The 16,837-nt window shown below is 46.8% G+C and overlaps 1 pseudogene; it reads right to left on the bottom strand.

The window, feature by feature from the left end:
- Positions 1 to 1,133: 1,133 nt before the first annotated feature.
- Positions 1,134 to 3,116, bottom strand: LOC132531301 (reticulocalbin-1-like; annotated as a pseudogene).
- Between the last annotated feature and the right edge of the window lie 13,721 nt (positions 3,117 to 16,837).

Below are 16,837 nucleotides of genomic sequence, written 5' to 3'. Positions count from 1 at the left end.
TGGACTAATTGGCAATTTTTGAGAAGATGAGGGCCAGGGGAGCAAAGGGACACGAAAACATTTCCTTTGGAGAATGTTTTTTTTTTTTTTTCCTTTGGAGAACTTTTGAAGGAAATGAGGGTCTCGGTCTTTTTTTTTTTTTTTTTAAATCCTCAGAGGGATCCTTTGTTTCATCCACTTTCTCCTTAAAAGGTAGAATTTCAACCTGTAAAAGTTATTTCTTCCAGTTCAGCCAGTGGCTTGGAACACTGCTTTGTCAATTGCATGGTGTAAGTGGTCCTGGGGCAGGTCCAAGGGTTGTGGAGTCACCGGGACTGGATGAGACGGGTTCCAGGGCTCCACTAAGCAGGCTTTCCTAGGACCCTACTCCCTACTCCTATCAGAGATCAGTAAGGAAATGGACTGGATGTCTATTCACTTTTTCAAAGATCAGGTCTACTTCATTTACATGTCAAGAAAAATTTCTCAAGTATGATAAAGTGTTTACCATTTTCCTATAGCTCTTCAAATGCCTGACATTCATCTTTGCTCCCTACCTTTAAAATTCCTTTCTTTTTCACATTACCTTTTTTAATTCCTTCTTATTGTAAAAAACAAAGACAAAAAACAAAGATGGGTGGATCTGTTGTGCACGTTAGCAGGTCCATACAGAAAAATGCACAGAGGTTTATATGCCATTTACAGTAACAGCTCAGAGTACAGTCAAGAAGGAGAATCTGATATCAGCCTTACTCTGAAAGAAGCCTGTGTAGGATGAGATACCACTGAAGCTTAATCAGAATTTTCCCTCACCAATTATCTAACAGTGGCAAATGTAAAAATTATGCAGTTAAAATACATAGCAGTCACTCCATATACTGCCCTCTCCCCACTCACCCAACTTCTGAATAACGGGGCTTTTTCAAATTTTATTCCCTTTTAGTTCATATTTCATGGAAAAAGCTAAAAAGTCATGTTTTAGCAATATATCCCTATAGAGCATTGCAATTTCCCAAGATTTTAATGTATTTGGACAGAAATCTTACTCAAAGATTAGTGATGACTATTTTCCAGCAAATATTGAGTAAAAAATAATTCTAAACCCAATCTGAGGTGATAAACTTCCTTTTCTGGGGGGACACAACTGCTGAGACAATTGTAGCAATTATCCAGGACAATAAAAGAAAGCTTATGACAGTCTGTCATATTATGGTGAGCGTGCATCAAAGCTCATCATGGTTTTTGGGGAGATCTTCCCCATAATTAGTAGCTTGGCTTCCAACAAACATGTTCCAGTTGTCCAAGATCTCCTCCTTAGTGAGCTTCTCATCCTTGTTTTTGTCCGGCTCGTACACCAGGTGCCTGGCCCCAGCATGCGCGTGGTCATAACCTTGCGGGAGGACCCAGCGGCGATTCTCATCTCTGTCCAGCTTCCCATCCTTGTTCAGATCTCAGAATTCATTAAACTGCTCCCGTTCTGACAGCACCCAGTCTGGCTCAGGGCCATTCTCCTCGTGGGAAAACCTATCAGCAATATACTCATCCTGATACACAAGGCCATCCCCGTTCTCGTTGAGGTACTCCAGAGTTTCCTGAACCACAATTTCCTTCATGTGCTCAAACTCCTCAGGGGACAGAAAGGTGGTGAACTCCTCCCGGGTGGCTGTCTGGTCACCATCGAGGTCCGCAGGCTTGAACCTTCTCTATCACATGGCAGCATCTTTTTAAAGGTGTGATGATCTGAAGTCTCATGAAACTCTGTGGGACTACAGGTATCTTTCAAGGTGCAACGGAAGTTGTGTTTTGTACAGACTCAGGGGAGAGGGAACTTAGAGCTCGGTATGTGGATTACTGCCCCTTGCGGTTGTGATCTTCACATCCCTGGAAGCAGTCACGTGAAGCCTCTACCAGAGAAGGGATTGCTCTAAATAATAGTGATAACGACAGCTGACATTTGTCAGGTGTTACTATGTGCCATGTACACTGTACATTGATTAACTCATTTGATCTTACCAACAACCCTATCAGGTAAGTACTGTTATTACCCCCATTTCATAGATGGGAAGATGGAGGCACAGAGGGCCACTAAGTTGCTCAAGCTCACACAGGGCAGTGTGGGTCCAGAGTCTGAGATCCTCTAGCACATGAAGAGGGTTTGAGCAACAAGACCTCTAAGATTTTTCCCATCCCTGAGACTCTCAGGTTTTAGGGTGTTCTCTACTGGGACCATCCTCAAGTCATGTACTTCTTGTGGCTTTTTTTTTTTTTTTTTTTTTTTTTGTGATACGCGGGCCTCTCACTGTTGTGGCCTCTCCCGTTGCGGAGCACAGGCTCCGAATGCGCAGGCTCAGCGGCCATGGCTCACGGGCCCAGCCACTCCATGGCATGTGGGATCTTCCCGGACCGGGGCACGAACCCGTGTCCCCCGCATCGGCAGGCGGACTCTCAACCACTGCGCCACCAGGGAAGCCCCCTTCTTGTGGCTTTCAGGTCACACTCCGCGTAAGGCCCAGGAGACGAGACACTGCTGACTCATTCTTTCCCAGCGGCGCAGGCTGGGAACTGAGCCAGGCCACTTGGCCAGCCTGGTGGCAGGTGCCGGTGCTTGTGGTTTGGCGGCGGGTCAGCAGCCGGGATGTGGCCTCAGGGGCTGACCCGTGGGGAGGGCAGTGGGTCCACAGAACCCAGACTCTGGGACCCTTCAGAGAGGGGTTGATTCGGGGATAGGAAAGAAATACAATTCAGAATTCAACAAGACAGACGTGTGAAACGGAAAAGCCCTAAGTGGACTTTACTCAGTGCCAGGGTCGAGCGTGGCTGACCCATGTGCACCTGGGTGACCCTCCCTGGGGGCTGAACTGGGGCTGCTGACAAGCTCTCCAGCACTATTCATCCCTCGACATTGACCCAAGGCCTCCTCGGTAGCCAGGGAGGAACAGGGTACCCTGCTGGAGGAACCTCCCTGCCCAGGGCTCCTCAGAGGTGTTCTGGGTACCGGCGCCCCGCAGACCGTGTAGGGGTGCCTGGTCCCACCCGCTGCCCTGAGGGCTGAAGGGGTCAGTATCATGGCCCGTGGGTGCCCCCAGGGAGCTCCTCTTATGTGCAATCTTATGAGGTTTTCTATAAATGGAGCTCATGGGTGGAATTAAAACTCTAGGAGGGCCTTCTCCTGATTCCCTAGGACCTCCTGCCCTGCATCTTCTAAGGGAGGGTTTTGTGTCTGAAAGTCCCTTCTCTTTTGTTTTTGGACACTTGGGTGACAGAGGAGTAGACAAAATCCTGGCACCAAAGAAAGCAGCTGGCCAAACCCTGGTATTCCTACTGATTAGAAGGAATTCGGTTTGAGTTAGTGGTTCCCAAACTTGTCTGATGATAAAACCCACTCGATCAGAACCTTTCTGTGAAGAACCTGGCAAAACTACATTTAAAAATAAGAGTCCCTTCCCCAACTTTTATCATGGAGTGAGACCCTGAGGGAAAAAAGTTGAGCTACAGACTCAATTCCCAGCACCTTCATCTTGGACTTGAGGGAGCCTTAAGGAATCTACACTAATGATCTGATAAAACTAAAATGTAAAGAACCCAGTGAATGCGAGAGAATGCTTCAAAACCCCTGAAGATTTTCCACCTTTAATTTTTAAAGTTATTTATTATTTTACAAACATTTTAATAGAACTTACTGTGAGCCAGATACGATGCTTGAAAAATATTTGCTCGTTTAATTTTCATAGAACCCAGAGGCCCGGTGGGGTTAAGTCACTTGCCTAGGGTCGCACAGAAGTGGTGGAGTCCAAGTTCAGACCCGGGCTGTCTGGCCCCTGAGTGTTTGCTGTAAACCACTAAGTTATATGTTTTTTTTGTTTGTTTGTTTTGTTTTGTTTTGCTTTGCGGTACGCGGGCCTCTCACTGTTGTGGCCTCTCCCGTTGCGGAGCACAGGCTCCGGACGCGCAGGCTCAGCGGCCATGGCTCACGGGCCCAGCCACTCCATGGCATGTGGGATCTTCCCGGACCGGGGCACGAACCCGTGTCCCCCGCATCGGCAGGCGGACTCTCAACCACTGCACCACCAAGGGAGCCCTATGTGTGTTTTTAAAACATCTCTTTTCGTTTGGCCACAGAGCAAACCCTCTCTTCTTAATCATTGTAAACGATAAAACAGCTTCGTCTGTGTGATTTCAAATATTATACTTCCCCCCTGCGGTCCAATTAGCGGGGCTATTTTTGTATGTGGAGCCCAATCCGACTTTCTCTTTGGATGGAAAACCATGCCTATTGTTATGGCAATCCAAAATGCTGTGTGGAAGCTTTAAAGTACAGATTTGAATCCCTTTGTTTTTCACCCCAAATGTTGAAACAAACCTAAGAGCTCTGCTGATTCCTGACAGTTTTGAGTCTCCGCGTTTCAAATATTTCAGACCAGCTTGGGAGCAAACACATGATATTCTGCTTGTTTCTCTTGCATAGTTTATTTTTAAAAGCATGCATCTGGCTTCTTTTTCGTTCCCCAGAAGGAGGAGGGAAATTGCTCCGAGAAGGCGGGTGTTGGATGGAAACTTCTCCCCAAAGCAGGAGGTAGCTCCGTGCGGATCTAGTTCCTTAGTGGGTGCTGTCCCTTGATTGGTTTTGTCCTTCAACCTCAGGCTCAGAGCTTCCAAGCTCTTCCAAGAATCCTCTGACCTGCTGGGCTCCTTGCACGTGGACAGGAAAGAAGATGTTGGTTACTTGTACGTGTCCACCTTTTCAGAGGAAGAGTTTAGTCACCCTCTGATCGTCCGTGGTCAGGTCAAATAGAGGACGCCTTTCTGGCTGAGAGAGCCCGTTGTCACAGTGTCACAATCATTACTGAGCATTTGCTACGTGTCAGACGGTGGGTAGCTATGCCATGAAGTAGACATTAAAATCCCCCATTTAAAAAAATTAGAAACTGAGGCCCAGAGGAGCTAAGTGTCCTCTACGCCCAAGGTCACGCAGCTCGTGAGAGCAGAGAGGGGACTGGAGCCTGGGTTTGACACCAGCATCTCTGCTCACTGCACCAGCTCACGGAGCGAGGAGTCATTCTTATCCCTCGTTCCTAACACAGCACCGTGGGAGTCTCTGTAGGAGCAAACGGGCAGCAAATTCACATGACCAGGCAGCCGGAGACTATGTATAGTCTGAAAACTTGGGCCTTGATTATAGCTCTTGCTTCATGATTTTCTTGGAGGAGCCTGAGTCCCACCAAGAAGTGCAAGGTGTGAAATTCACATAGCCTTTTGGGATCACAAGTACACTTTCACCAATAGCCTTAATCAGGGAAGAGCACGTTAACCAGTAGGTTTTATGGTTGCTATGGTTATTTTCCGCAAGGAGCTGGAGTCGAAACTTGTGGGCAGCAGGAGGCAAACTAGCTCTGGCTTGAGATATGGTTCCATTCAGTGTCTTTTCTTCAAGTCCCAGCTCTGCCACCCATTATTGGTATGACCTGCGGGCATGGGATTTGCCCACACCGAGCCTCAATTTCTGCACCTGTAAATTGGGATCACAGCTTCGTCTGCACTGGGTGGTTTCAAAGACTAAATGACATGGCATACAAAGCCCCTGGCCATGGGAGGCATGTCTCCTCTGAGAGTCTCTGTGGCCCAGCCAAAGCCCTCACCCGCCCCCCCCCCACCCCCAAGCGTTGTCCCCTGTGGGCACTCTCTCCTCCCTGTCATCCCAAGACCTCCTGCCTTCTGAGCTCTCCAGTCAGGTTCAAGTTCCTTAACTGTAAAATGGAGATAATAATATATAAACCAAGTGTCACCCTGCCCCTGGGTCCTCAACAACTCCAGCCTGCTTGGTCCCTTTCCTTTAAGATTCAAGTAATGTTAGCTAGAGGCTTTTCATAGATGTCCAGACTGAGGAAGTTCCCCTCTATTTCTAGTTTGCCAGGAGTTTTAAAATCAATCAATGGGTGTTGACCTTTGTCAAATGATTTTTTTCCCATCAATTAATGGGATCATGTGATGTTTCTTCTTTAGAATGTTAACATGGTGGATTACAATGATTGATTTTTGAAAACCAAACCAGCCTTTCATTTCCAGAATAAATGCCTCTTGGTTGCTGTATATCCTTCTTTCTAAATATTGCTGGATTTTATTTGTAAATATTTTGTTGAGGACTTTTGCATCGATGTTCATAAAGGCTATTGATCTCTAGTTTTCTTTTTTTAATACTTTCTTTATAGGGTTTTTATATCAGGATAATGCTGGCCTAATAAAATGGTTGGGAAGTGTTTCCTCCTTTTTTCTTTTCTGACAGACACTGTGTAGAATGGATATTATTTCTTCTTCAATTGTCTGATAGAATTCTACAGTGAAATTATCTAGCTTGGAGGGTTTTTTTGTAACTACAAACCAAATTTCTTTAGTTGTTATAGAACTATTCAGGTTATTTATTTCATAGTAGGTGAATTTTGTAGTTTTTGTTTTTTGAGGAACTGGTCCATTTTACCTAAGTTAGAGAATTTATGCGTGCAGAGCTGTCCATAGTTTTCCTTTATTATCTTTTTAATGTTTGTGATATCTCTAGTGGTAGCCCCTCTTTTATTCCTATTTGTGCCTCTTTTATTCCTGATTTTGATAATTTCTCTCTTAGTTCCTTTATCAGTCTTTGTAGAGGTTTATGAGTATTATTGATCTTTTCAAAGATCCAGATTGGTTTAACTGACTTTCTTAATTGCTTTCTGTTTTAATTCAATTGATTTCTGTTCTTATCTTTATTATATTCTTTCTTCAGCTTCCTTTGGGTTTATTTTTCTCTTCTTTTATTTCCTAGGGTGAGGTTTTTAGATCAGTGATTTAAAATTTTTCTTTTTCTTTTTTTAAAATTTATAAACATTTGATGCTATAAGTTTTCCTCTAAGCACTGCTTTAGCTGCATGGTACAAATTTTGATATGTTGTATTTTAATTTATGCTCAATTAAAAATATTTTCTAATCTCCCTTGCTACTTCCTCATTGACCATGGGTTATTTAGAAGTATATTGTTTAATTTCCAAGTGATTGGAGGTTTTCCTGTTATCTTTCTGTTGTTGATTTCTAGTTTAATTCCATTATGACCAGAGAACATACCTTATACAAGTTCAGTTCTCTTAAATTTGTTAAGGTTCTTTTTTAATGGCCTAGGGTATGGTGGCTGTTCCATGTGTACTTGAAAGGAGTGTGTATTCTGTTGTTGAGTGAAGTGCTAAATGTTATTTAGATCCACTTGGTTGATGGTCTTTTTCAGTTCTTCAATATCCTTACTGATTTTCTGTCTACCAGTTCTATCTATTAATACTGAGAGAGGAGTTTTGAAGTCTCCTAGTGTAATTTTGTATTCTGTCCAGGTTTTATAGCTGCATTCATTGAGAGTAAATGTGCTTACTCCACATTTTTCAGAACTAAAGCCCATTTGCCTCTTTACCTAAATCATGTTTGTGCCACTGCTGATTGACTCGGGAGAGACACATCCTAGCAATGAAATATCCGACTCTCTTCACATTTTCAGTGCCTAATCCTAAGACAGGGTTTGAGAAGAACCAGTTGGGGGAGAGTGGGGGACTCAGGCTTCGTCCAGAAAGGGGGTTTGTCCCACACCTAAGAAGGGTCTAGGTGTTCCCTGAAGAGCCCCTGCTATCTCCTTGTCTTCCCACAGCAGGGTTCAGGGATCCGGAGAGGCATTCCAGAGGAGGGGACACCTGACTAAGCTTCCAGGCTATTTTAGGGTCATAAAGGTGAAAAAGATAGGAGGGACGGTAGAGGGAGCCATCTCTGCAAAGGCCTAGAGCCCGAGAACACAGGGTGAGCCTGGACATATCGTCACCTCTTCTGATCACTCTGCTGCTTACTTCTTGGACCCCCAGTTACAAGCACAGGAATCTTGCCTCTGCAGGCTGCAAAGCACTCTCCCTAAGGTCATCTCACTGTGACCGGGTGGTGCCTTATTCCTTCCCTTAAGGATGAGAACACTGAGGCTTTGTGGATGGACTCATCCATGCCACCCTACAGAGATGTCACAGAACTGTTTTAGAACTCAGGTCTCCTCACTCCTGTCTAGCCCTTTTTTTTTTTCTCCCCCCAGGGTGGGGACATGGATTTTTTTCCCCAGCTTTAATGAGGGATAATTGACAAATATAGTTGTATATATTTCAATAGTACACTGTGATGATTTAATATACATATAGATTGTGAAATGATTACCATGATCAAGAATCAAGATAACTAACACATACATCACCTCATATAGTTAACTCCTTTTTTTTGGTGGCAAGAACACTTAAGAGCTACTCTCAGCAAATTTCAAGGATGCAATAGCATATTATCAACTATAGTCACCATGCTGTACGTTAGATCTTCAAAGCTTATTCATCTTAGACATTTGACCTATATCTCTTCATTTCCCCAACCCCCAGAAACCACCATTCAACATTCTGTTTCTATGAAATCAGCTTTTTTTTTTTTGTAAGTTCCACATATAAGTGATACTATTCCTTTATCCACTCATCTGCTGATGGACACTTAGGCTGTTTTCATACCTTGGCTATTGTGAATAATACACAATGAACACAGGAGTGCAGGTATCTCTGCAAGATCCTGATATGGTTTCCTTCTGATATATTCCCAGAAGCAAGACTGCTGAATCATATCATAAGATAACTCTATTTTTAATTTTGGGGGGGATCCTGTTTTCCATAATGTCCTGTCCAATCCTATTTTCTCAGAAAGTTCCTAGCCGTGGGCCCTCCCAGATCACCTGGGACATTCTCAAGCTCTTCTATTTTCCTGTTTCCAAACCATTTCCATGCGCAACCGCTGTCTGCAGGTGCCCATCCCTGGAGGGGGCATATCAGCGTTTCCAGGGGTTGACTGAGTGGCATTGAACTTCACAGTCTGAACAAGCACCCCTGCCCCTGATAGGCAGTTCTCCTCTCCCTGTGCCTAGAGAAGAACCTCTGATTCTGTTCAAAACCTTTCATTTTACAGATAGTGAAACAAGGCCGAGAGAGGGGAAGAGACCAGCTGGGGGATTAGAACTGAGACCCAAGCTGGGGATTTGGGATGTGGATTTGTGACTCTTTCATAAGAAATCAATCATGGTTAACAGTTATCGAGCACTTCCTCGATCCTGTGACCCTCTGTTAGTCCCTTTACGTGGATGAACTCATGCATTCTTCACAACACCCTGGGAGGCAGATATCATTACTATTGAGCTCATTTCACAGATGAGCAAACCGAGGCACGGAGAGGTTTGATAACTTGATGAAGCTCATGCCCTAGTGCATGGGGAAGCCAGGGAGCCAACCCAGGCCCTACAAGCTCCAGGCCTTTGCGCCCAGACACGCCCACCTCTTCTGCTTCTCTACCTGTCCCCCTGTTTCTCAGCATCAGAATCCCTCTGCCACCAAACGAACGGCCTTTTTTTCCCTTCTAGGGGCACCCGATCAGCTGCTGGGGGTCCTCAGCGTTAGTGATATTCACAAGGAGTGTCCAGTGCCTGCACACAGCAAGGCCTTAGGGGCCAAGCCTCTGCCCGAGTGTCCTGCCCTCACCGAGGAGGGGCCCTGCCTGGGCCTGGCCTCCCGTCCTGCGGACCTGGCCTCCTTCCAAAGCCCACATCCTCTCAAGGTCTCGAGAGCAGGAGCCCTTCCCAGCTCAGTCAGGACCCGGCTGAGGGGTGGCCCAGGGCAGGAGTGACAATGCGTCTAAAATTACCCCAGCTGAAAGCTGTGTGTGCTCCACCCTTCCTGCATCCCTCCCTGAGACTGGACCAGCCGAGAGAGAGCCCTCTGTGGATTGGGTGATTTGTGTTGAAAGTTGTGCTCCCAGCCTCTGGGCCCCTCTGGGCTGGAGTGCTGGGAGGGGTCCCTGGAAACCCAGCTTGTGTGAAGCAGGCTTGCCATGGGGACCGGTGCTCTGCCCCGGTGTCTTCTTTTGAGCTGTGGAGGGTTCTCTGGGCCTCTGTGTTCCCTCTCCTTGGATCACACTTGCCTGGTAATTCCTACTTAGCCCCACAGGTGTTCTCCTAGATGCCTCTTCTTCCAGGAAGCCTTCCTTGCATACCTCCCTCCTGCATCCATCTGGGTTGCATGCCTTTTCCCATCTTACCCCTCATAGAACTTTTCAGTATTGGCCTGTTCATGAGTCTGTGTCTCCAAGTAAAGGGCCAGGTTCACTGTAGTATTCCAAATCCCCAGCACAACGCCCAAACCATAAGAAATGCTTAATAATAGGGAACTTCGTTCAATATCCTGTGATAAACCATAATGGAAAAGAATATAAAAAAAAATGTATATGTGTAACTAAATCACTTTACTGTACAGCAGAAATTAACACAGCATTGTAAATCAACTATACTTCGATAAAAAAATAAATAAAATTCAGAATGTAAAACTGGAAAAAAAAGAGATGCTTAATAATGTTTGTTGAATTAGCTAATTAAAACAAAGATGTCAAGGGTGAAGACTGAATAGTATAGTTTTCTTCACGCTGTAGCTTTTGGATATCCATAGACATAAGAAAGGAAACATTCCAATGTTCAGGTATTAAAGGAAGAAACATGCCTTGTATAACCTATTGTTTTAGGAGTTGCAAACCCTCAGTTGTTTCTGATCGTGTCTAAATGTCTTTCTGAGTGGGATACTTGGGATGAGACTTTAGAATGTCCTTGTTGGCAGGACTCTGAGAGGTCTTTATCCCTATTTTACAAAGAAGGAAGTGGAGACTCAGAGAGGTTCAGTAACTCGCTAGAGTTGCACAGCCAGGAAATGGCATTTTGGGGTTGTCTCATTATTCATAAGGCATGTGTGTCTCTTACCTTCATGGGCTTTCGTGCAGCATGGGAGACACAGAGGTACTAAGACCATGACACATCGGTGCGAAGAGTACAGTGACGGAGGGAAGGGGAAAATTGCAGGGGGAGCCGACAGGAAGAGGGAAGCGCCTGCCTGGGAGTGTGCCGATTGGACCAGGGTGGGAAGCAATGGGAAGAGCGTGTGCAAGGCAAGGAGGCTGGAAATGCAGGGCTCTTGGGGGACCGTGATGATCTCCCCCTCTCACGGGCAGCTGTTGAAATGAGGCGGACGCTTGGGAAGAGTTAATGTTGCTTTTGCCTGTCCCTAAAGTGAGGTCATGTCTGGCCACTGAACTGTCAGCTTTACCAATCTAACCTGTTCTCCCCAACAACAGTAAACCAGTCAAATCCATTTACCCTCTTCACCATCAAATAAGCCGAATTTTCTGACGTCAGGATTTCTGGAGGCAGAAAGTCTTTGCCAAGAGGTGGAGAAGAGCCCTCCGGTTGGGTCTTTGAGCAAGTCCTGCTCGGCCACTTTCCGTCCCCTCCAGGCAGTGTCTGTCCTTCCATCCATCCATCCATCCGTCCAACCATCTGTCTGTCTGTCCGTCCGTCCCTCCGTCCGTCTGTCCATCCGTCTGTCTGTTCATCCTGGCCAAATTGGCAGGTTGGGGCAGGAGCCCTCCATGGCCCGCTGCAAGCTCTTTCTCTGAGATGAGTGATGAATGCGCTTGGGGATTAGCCGACTCTTCCTGGCCCTGGTGGTGCCAGGAGTGAGCACATTCCTGAAAGGCCAGAGCTGATGGATGCCTTGGGGGGAGGGGGAGGCTTTAGGGAGAGGAGAGGCTAGAGTTTGGGAGGGGATTCCTGACATTCCCAGGGACGGGGTGGGGGGCGGGGGGGCAGAAATGCCTGGAGCCGTGATGGACAGACAGCTGAGAGAACAGGCCCAGACCAGGTGCGGGGTGGGGGGCCTTGATCCACACCTCCGGCCCTCCCCACCCTCAGTGCCCTGGAATGTTATCTTTCCTCTAATCACCTGCAGGCCAGGGAAGAATGAGGGGGTGGCACTCGAGTGAGAGAGTGGCTTTTTCTGGGTGGGGGGAGGGAGGGAGAGGACAAGGAGGATGGTGGCCTAACGGGGTGGAAAGAAGATACTAGAGCTTCCTGAATCCCACCTACTTGCATCATAGCGGGCCTGAGTGGGGAAGGATGTGGAACCTATAGAGCTTCCCATGAAGGACCCTAGGGTAACACCTCTTCCACCCTTTATGTGGTGACTGAGGCGTCTTAGGGCCCAGGAAACATACCAGAACTCTTGATGTCTTTGGTTTCATAATCAGATACCTCTTGCCCTGAGCCTCAGTTTCCCCAATTCTAGGAGTGAAGAAGTTTAATTCCGTGGTCTCTGAAGACCCTCCTGGTTCTGATGTCCTTGGACCTCTGAGAGCGCTCGCCCCAGACCACTCACGGGTGGTGGCTGGTGAGCAGGCGAAGAGGGGAGAGACGTGTCAGGCATCTCACTCTTATACTCCAGTGAGGCCCCTGGACGGTACTGGAGGCAGGGAGTCCATGAAATCTGCTTCTTTGGAAGCTGAGTTCCTGAGGCTGCCTGGCAGAGGGAGAGCGTCAAGCCCAGGTGCTGCCAGGATCCACCCTCGTGCCTGTGGCTGAATCGCTCCAAGCCTCGCTTCCTAACTTAGGAATCAGGGTGACAGCGGTGACCTCTGTGGTTAGGGCAAGGCTGGAGCAGGTTTTGCTGATGCTCCCCTTTCTGGCCGCCCGTTGGCCGCCCACTCTGGCTCTCACCTCTAGAGTGTTCTGCAGACCAGGCGGCCACGGCTCTCAGAGTTCCCTGGTCTCTTTTGCGGTTCTTCTTTTCCACAAGGCGCTTTGTTCACTATCTAAATGTAACGTCCTTTTCATGTCTTTTAATACTTCTCATTAAACAAAAATCTTGCTGATCAGAGGAGGAAAGGACGTGGAAGATCAGGGACGTGATGCCTTTCACCTTCCCTCAGCGGAGCCCCCCACCCCGTGACCAGCACTGGGCCAGGGTGTCTGCCGAGGGGGTACATACAGGTACACCTTGTTTTACTGCACTTCACGTTATAGAGCTTCACGGATATTATGTTTATTACAACTTGAAGGTTTGTGGCAACCCTGCGTCGAGCGAGTCTATCGGGGCCATTTTCCCAACAGCATTTGCTCACTTTGCGTCTCTGTGTCACATTTTGGCAGTTCTTGCAACACTTCAAGCTTTTTCATTAATACTGTATTTGTTATGTGGTCTGTGATCAGTGATCTTTGATGTGACTATTTCAAAAAGATGAAAATTTGTTGAAGGTTCAGATATGGTTAACATTTTTTAGCAATAAAGCATTTCAAAATTAAGGTATGCACAATTTGTTTAGACATAATGCTATTGCACTTAATAGACTACAGTAGAAACACAACTTTTACAGGCACTGGGAAACCAGAAAACTCGTGTAACTCACCTGATTGCCATATGGCTTTATTGTGGTGGTCTGGACCCGGACTCCCAGAATCTCCAAGGTATGTCTGTATTTCTTCCCATTTTATAGATGAAGAAACTGAGGCCGAGGGACCTCAAGGTCACACAATTAGTATGAGGTAGAACTGGGGTTGATTCATAAGTAGCTGAGTGAAACTATGTGATAGTTTCTTCTTTTACAGCAGAGGAGCCCTCTGGACCACAGTGCAAATCTCATAGCAGACGTATGACGAACAAGAACTATTCTCTTGTGGTTACACAGTGATTTACTTAAAGACAAGTGACCTGAACACAGAAGTTGCTTTTCAAACCTTTATATTCTAAATAACGCTGCCACGGTCATTCCCATACATCCATTCACAGTATGTACCAAATGCTACTGCGCGCTTGACACTGCCTTGGCTTCATGATGTGTTTGTGTAAGTCACTGAGGGACTGGTCCCCCTCTCCATCTTGCGTCCTCCTGCACCGTGCCTGCCGTGGCTCCTTGAACACGTAGCTGTTCTGAAAGTATCCGTTACGCGCCAGAGACATCACAGAGCCCGGGAGAGGCTGGCTCTATTTTTCTTCAACCTGGAAGCTAAAGACTGTATCTCTTGTGGGAAGCCACCTTTGAATACTAGCTGGAAAAAAACTGATGGCGCAGTCCCTTATCAGAGCTTCCTGAAACCCTTCAAAGGAGCACAATGTTGGGTGGGTGGTACTATATCCATTACCTCATCTCCTTTGCTGTCCTCCTTTTTCTGGGCACATCAAACAAAAACAAAACCTTGGCCAACCCTATCCATAGGGGCTGTTCTATATTAAGATGCGCAATTGTGAGGAAATCTAAAATTAGCCCAGCGTTAATCAGCTCCTGTTGCCAACGTGGATGACTCAGTTTGCAATTGCACAAGTCCTGAATTCCAATGGTGCTCTCAGGGGCAGCACTCAGTGACATGGACGAAGCGCAATGCTGGGACATCGTGTGGCCATGGGCACTGGTAGGAAGAGTACTAGCTTTTAGAGTCAGGTAGCCTGGGTTGGGATCCTGGCTCTGACCCTCACTAGCTTCAAGTCCAAGGGCACACAAGGGTGGAAGAGGTTTTCTTAACCTCTTTGAGCCTCAGTTTCCCCATATGAAAAGAGGTGATGAAAGCACCTATTTCATAGGATGGCTACAACAATTCAATAAGATCATGTATGTAAAAGTGGACCTAGCATAATTCCTGATGCAATGGTTCCTCCCTGCAAGGCTGTGGTTGCCTACGCAACTCACGGTAGCAGCCTGCACAGCCCTGGAGAGGACCATCTCCCCTTGGGTATCTGAATTCAGCTTCCTCTTGTACACATCCAGGACCAGCCCAACATGCTAGTCATCCCCATTGCTACCTAGCCAGCATGGCAATTGGCACTGGATAAAATTCGATCAGCACTCTGCTCATCTGGGGGTCAGAAACAGGAGCCTCTCAACTCCAGAGCATGGCCATTACCCTGGAAGCAAGCAGGAAATGCACCTGGGTAACAAGGAAAGTAACTTCTGCAAAGGGCCACTTTTGTCCACAAAAGAGCAAAGAGAGCCAACCTTGGGCTTTCTTGGCAGAGTTTGGTGGCATAGAATTCTGCGTGGAGTGAAAATTATTGACTTAATCATGCTGAATCATGTCTGCTTTCTTCTGGAAAATCTAATTTCTCCCCCTTGTTAGTGGGAATAATGCTTCAGAAGCAACTTAGGACACATTGAGAGATGGAACAGAGAAGTAATAGCCATGGGGAACGGTTCTGGGAAAGAAAATGGAATTAGTGGCTGGAGACAGGTTGGTGCCAGTGAGAGCAGGGACACCCAGCCCTCAGCCTGGTGTTTTCAGAGGACAGCAGTGAATCAAAGTCTGTTTCAAGTCACTCATGTTGTATATGTTATGGGGTCCAAGTTCATACTGCTCGCTGCGCCACAGGCCAATAAGTTGAGAGACGGAAACCAGCAGAGAAGAGAGTGGACTATTATCCCAAGAAGCATCTTACCCGGGTTAGCATTCAGGCTTCTTTGATACTAAAAGGGGAGGGAGTGTGGCTGGTTTTTGCAAACTTCTTGGGGCAGGAATCCTTTGTTCTTGCAGCTGTCCGCAGAGGTCTGGTCACAACGTTCCTATAAACCTTCGACAAGACAATTGCTGTTTTCTGTTCTACAACTTTTAATCTCTATTTGAATGGAAAAGTGTTATACCTTTAAAGGTCAGAGGCTTGAGAATGGGCTATCTTGTCTATGGCAGGCTATAGGCAACATTCTTTTCCAAAGGTGCAGAGCCAGCATGACTAAGCACAGGCAATAGCACAGAGGTTGCAGCTAAAGGACTAGATCCAATATGGAGTCAGGTTTGTTCTTCTGTGTTACACACGTGCTTTGTTACACAAGTCAGGAATGCTTCTAATCCATTTATACTCCCAACACAAGTGGCTAAAAATATAAAAGCTTCTCACTTCAAATGGAAAATGTCAGTAATCTGGAATATTGGCTTTTATGGAATAGTTTACTCACCTCACTCACAGAGGGCAGGCAGCGGCTGCAGGGAAGGTTTTCTCTGGCTTCCAAAAGGAGTAACAGCATGTATGGGGGCAGGGGTACAGGGGAAAATCTCTGTACTTTCCACCCAGCTTTGCTCTGAACCTAACACTGCTCTGAAAACTAATGTCTATGGGGGGGGCGGGGAAAGAGAGCGATGAGATTGGCACAGTTTAGTTTTTCATGTTCCTGTTTCTAGCATTGAATAAATGAATACATATCATTTTTGACTTCTGATGGGTGCAGAATGTACCTCTTTCTAAACTTCCATTTCCTTATCTGTAAAATAGGGACAAACCCATCATGTATCTCCCAGGACTGCAGTGAGGATTAGACCGGATATGGCTATGAGGGCCTGGGCACAGTGCCCAGTTCCGTGGAGATACCAGTAACACCATCGTCTTTGGATTTGAAGGAAAAACTCAATTTCATGTAACTGTGACTGCTTTTTGGACAGCACTGAGGAATGAGAGCTTGACTGAGGCCAGAAATAAAGGGCATTCTGAGTCCTCAAGTCTCCGCTCTCAGGAGGAGTTGACTGTGTCTTGTCGTGGATCCCATCCGTGATGGAGGTCCCTTTGCTATCCCTTCCCCACCAAGCGGCCTTCCATTCCTTGCCTCCGGAAGCAGTGTGAGCATCTGAGCGCTGGGAGGGAGAGGAGGAACTGTCCCCGAGCCCACGAGTCTTTAAGCTGAGCAGGAACCGCTGGGCCCCTCGGACAAGCCTGTAACATGCAGTGACATTCTGAGGTTTTGGGCCGTGGCCCCTCTTGAGTGTCTACACACACATCACGTGACGCTTCCGCCCCCATTCAAGCAACAGGACGCCTGTGAGCTTCAGACAGCAGGGCTCATGTGTCCTTCCTTTGCATCCCCAGAAGGTGACCATGAGGGGTGTGGAAGGACTGACTCTAGGACAGGGAATCAGGCAGACCTGCCTTCTCGGAGCCTCGGTTTTCTGATGGGAAGAGTTGAGTTGATAGTCCCTGATAGCCTTTCAGTGTTGTTG

The sequence above is a fragment of the Lagenorhynchus albirostris genome, chromosome 13, assembly GCF_949774975.1.
Source record: "Lagenorhynchus albirostris chromosome 13, mLagAlb1.1, whole genome shotgun sequence".
In the NCBI taxonomy this organism is placed as follows: Eukaryota; Metazoa; Chordata; class Mammalia; order Artiodactyla; family Delphinidae; genus Lagenorhynchus; species Lagenorhynchus albirostris.
Note: the sequence above shows the minus strand (reverse complement) of the source record. Positions and strands in the feature narration are given on the sequence as shown.